The following is a 4,899-nucleotide window of genomic DNA, read 5'->3' as shown; positions in this document are numbered from 1 at the left end:
GAGTTGATCGTCCACGTAAACACGTTTTTGATTGGCCAATATTAGGAAGGAAAGGTCATAGGTAAATATATCATCCAATCACCGCCTTTCTTTGAAAATTTGACGTCGTACATGTCGGAATGGACTATTTATTGTCTTTTCATTAATGACATAGAAGAGACATGTGTGTTTGAGGCAAAATTCTTCCATACGGGTTAAAACTGCATTAGTGATAATGATACTTAGGGGATTTTTGTTGAATCAAGCATTTTTCTTACTTCGGTCATGTGTCAAATGACGCGAATATGGTGACGTAAGAAAACAAGGTCAAAGGTCCTTACTCCCAAAACTAACACGACACGTGGGTTACGCCCCTTTGAACGCAGAGCAAGACACAAAATGATCCACACATTATATTATTATACAAATGATCTGGTAACTTGTATTTACAATTAGAGATTTCCCAGACTCTAACAATATGACAAAAAAAGCTAAGACGAGCATGTCTCTTGCGCTAGCATGCATTGTCTTGGCTCTTCCATTGACTGAGCATACATTTTTGAAAGTGTTGTTTTTAAATATTTTTATACAATTGTATTTTCATGATACTCCTCTATTCCATGAAAAACAGTCTGGTTTTATATCGTGTCATTCTGTCATTCATCAGTAAATGTACTCAATAAATGTGCCACAATATCTAGCTGTTGCTCATAAGAAAAAATGCGTTTAAAAACGTTAGATTTCTTATTTTTGCGAAATTTCTATGACGTTTGACCAAGTTTGGTGAAGGGTTCTAATGTTAGAACTAGAAGCTTACGATATTAGAGGTTATCTTTTAAAATGGCTAAACACAGAAGTCCATATTTCTGAGTGTCAGTTTTGACAACAAAATTTAAATGTGTAGATCTCTTGTAATTAACACAAATGCATTATTTTGAGTACCGTGTGGAGTACCACAGGGAGATGTCTTTGGTACCCTCTTAATTTTTGATGGATTTATATATGTATATAAATGATATTGCTGATAATTTGAATAATACACAGGGGCGTAGGAAGCGGGGGGGGGGGCAAACATGTCTTTTTGCCCCGCCATTTTCGCCGACTGAAATTTTCTTAAAATGCTTATTTGAAAGAAAAAAGGGTCCTCCTACACATTTTTTGTACTTCATTCTAGAAAATTTTCCGCTGCGCGCCGCATTTCCTAAAACGTTCAAGCACATAATGTCAAACCTTAAATAGTGAAAATTCAATACACACAAACTAGACTAAAAATGTCCATCAAGGGATTCTATGTGCTATTTAAAAAAATGTCTCTTAAAAGATCAATTTGTTTATATGTCTTAGCGAGACAATTAATTCATTTTTTTTATGTTACACAACAATTCAGATCGAGTAGGGTTGCATAATGTTATGACGACTCAATTATCATTTCTAAATGCAGGTAGCTTTAAATCGAAAAAATTACCATGTTAAGAACGCTTTATAATCATTAAACTTTATCGTAAAACTCATCTCAGCCATTCTAAATCGTAATTTTTTCCCCGGGGGAGACCCCCGGACCCCACTAACACCAAATTCTCACGCCTTTGGGCGCTCGCAAATTCATCAAAATGCATCGTAAAACTCATCTCAGCCATTCTAAATCGTAATTTTTTCCCGGGGGAGACCCCCGGACCCCCCTAACACCAAATTCTCACGCCTTTGGGCGCTCGCAAATTCATCAAAATGCATCGTAAAAATCATCTAAGCCATTCTAAATCGTAATTTTTTCCCGGGGGAGACCCCCGGACCCCCCAAACACCAAAATCTCGCGCTGTCGGGCGATCGCAAAATCATCAAAATACATAAAACTAATCCCGGGGGTCACCGTCAGACCCTAATAAAACACCAAAATCTCGCGCCTTCGACGCTCACACGCTAATTCGGCCAATTTGCGTATTCGTTAATTTCCTTTTAGCGACCCCACTGTCTATAAATGTGTACAAGGATTAAATTTAGTGATATATGAAAAATGAACATAAAGCATATATTATATGGTTGGGAGTTGAATTAATCTCCTCCTGTAGGTGTGGCGGGGGGGGGGGGGGGGGGGGGGGGGGGGTGTGGCGCGGGGGGGGGGGGTTACAAAATATTGAGGACCTTTGCCCTCCCATGACGTTTCATCTTCCTACGCCACTGATACACCTCGCTTTATATGCTGATAACGCTTCATTAATGTACATGTATTCTTCTTTGATCGTATTGTTTTGAAATCCAAATAGCTCTTAATAGCGATTTGCTAAAACTTGAACATTAATGGTCACAAGACTAGCTAACCAAAATCAAATCACAAAAAAAAAAAAAAAAAAAAAAAAAAATTGATAACAAATTAAAGGCCAACTACAAATTCGAAATGTCTTTAGAATTTTTAAATGGGAATATGAAACAAGATTTATATTTTTGTAGAGTCAAAAAAGTTATTCACTTGTTAAGTCTTAACTTTGATTCATAACGCGGGTCGCATTATATTTCCCGCCGCCAGCCTAAGTACCGCGCGTTTGTTGACAGCTATTTGGTGTTAATTGTAACCTGAAGTTAAGACATCGATATAAGTTTTCTTATGCTATTGTTGTTTTTAAGAAACTTTTTTTTTCGGAAAGATAATGCCAATGGCCTTTAAAGGCCTGTGCACCATCTTTCTGAAACGGCTTTTAATTTTTCAAATGGAAATGTTAAACGACATTGATGATTTTGTAGAGTCGCAAATGTTATTAGCTTACCTCTAATACTATATTCTTAATACCATCGAGATTATGGAGGGAATCTTGCATTTATTTGGTGTTGCACCATCAATTCCGTCTGTTCTTGTTGTTTTTAAGAAACTTCAAATTTTGGTTTCGGAAAGGTAGTGGACCCTTAAAAATATACATCACCTTTAATTTAAACCTTAGATTCGGAAATGAAAAATTAGATTTACTAGATAATCATAGGCATTTAGGTGTGTATTTTTTTATGTTCAAATGCTAAATGGTCTCTACACATAGAAGAAATTATAAAAAAAACCTGTATAAAAAGGTATAGCATGTAGAAAATTTCAATTGAACAAGAATTTATGAAGAATGTATAGAGAATTTGTGTTGCCTGTTTTGAGTACGCTTGTGAGGTATGGGATAGTTGTTCTCTGGCAGAAGTAAATTTAACAAGCTGGAACAAGTTCAGCTCAAGGCAGCAACCAACTTTCTTTCTAGTAAATTTACTTTCGCGAATTTCGCGATCTAAGTAAATTCGCGAAAGTTTATCTCCGCGAGTTAATATCTACATAATCTTTATTGATAGGAATTATTAGTCAATTACAAAATCTGCGAATATTAATCATTGCGAACTTGTTCGCGAAATTTAATGACCGCGAAAGAAAGTTGGTTTCGAGTATTCTCTATAGTAAAGAATCACAATTACAACAATCATCTGAGTTTTGTAAATTTACAATGATGGATAAACGTTATAATAACGTGACTCCTTAGCACGTAGAAAGTGAGAAACTACGAAAATCATACAGCACCAAATTTTTTATTATCTACTTTTTATAATTAGTTCATTCCACCTTCCACCACAGTTAACTGTAGATGTCAGAGAACACTCATCTATATATATAGAATATTAGAGTAAAGTTTTTTTCCAGTACAGAAACTTCTTAGTCCCTCTACGCAAGACTCATAATTTTATAGTTAAGTTCATGGTAGTCTTATAGTTAAATAGTATTTCCAGGTCCCCGTCGTAGTTAGATCATGCTGCAATGTTTCTTCGTCCTCGCTCTATGTAAGGATTTTAAAATTCTTGGTGTCAACTGCGAACAGATACATATCCGTATTCACTATTTCTGGAAGGTCATTTACAAAAATCACAAAGAGTAGCGGTCCCAGAACTGAACCTTGTGGAATTCCTGACGAGACATCCGTCCATTCAGAATTTATTTCTTTTTTTAAGCCTGTTATCCACTGAACAACTAGGTTTACATTACCTAAGTTCTCACGATTCTCTTATTTCTCTCTCTTTCTTAACCCACTATCATCAGATTGTGGGCTATTCATGATGATTGGCTATTCCAATCGCCCTTTGTCCGTATGTTAACACTTCTTGTTGCCATTATTTCTTTGAAATTATTAAATGAATGGGATCTTTCTATGAATGTACCATAGGGCCTTATTGGGCATATTGTATTTTGGGACCGATCGTCAACAAGTGCTATTTCTCAAAAAGTACTGAAGGGATCAATCTCAAATTTCATATGTATAGCTCCACATAGATCCTAGTTTCGCATATTGGTCAACAAACAGCCATCTTGGATTTTAATAGTGCTACAGACATCTAATTCGGGTCAATGTTGTGTTGCGTATGTTTAGTTGAAAAACAACACATTTGCAGGAAACTGTTTTATTCTTTTAATCTTAAATCAGTGTATGATGCATTACTTTCAACAACAAACTTGCTACGACAGAGGAGCTAAATTGGAGACTGTGGTAAACCAACAGGTGTAGAGCACATTCTGTCTTTATGGTATACATATAGAAACACGTTGTATTATTGTGTACGCCAGTGGTTTTTTTGGGGTTTTTTTCTCTCTCATTTTTTTTACTTACTTTAGGTTGTGATACACAAATTTTTGATGCATTTTTCAGCATTGAATTTGTGCTGGGATAGTCAAATTTGTTTTAAAACAAAAACATCGATAGTACTCGCATATTATCGTACCGAATTTGCCACTTGATTAAAAAAAAACGTATTTTGAATTTTATGAAAATTTTTGAATTTTGGTTTTCTACGTCATCTTGTACTAAAGTAAACTCTAAGCGCTATGGGCACGCTAATGGGTCAAGTGAAAAATAACATTTTGTTCCATATGTATTTTATAGCTTTAACGGTAAAAAACGATAAAAATCATAC

This window comes from Argopecten irradians, chromosome 1 (assembly GCF_041381155.1).
Source record: "Argopecten irradians isolate NY chromosome 1, Ai_NY, whole genome shotgun sequence".
Lineage (NCBI taxonomy): Eukaryota > Metazoa > Mollusca > Bivalvia > Pectinida > Pectinidae > Argopecten > Argopecten irradians.
The sequence above is the reverse complement of the archived record's forward strand: the minus strand, read 5'-3'. Positions refer to the sequence as shown.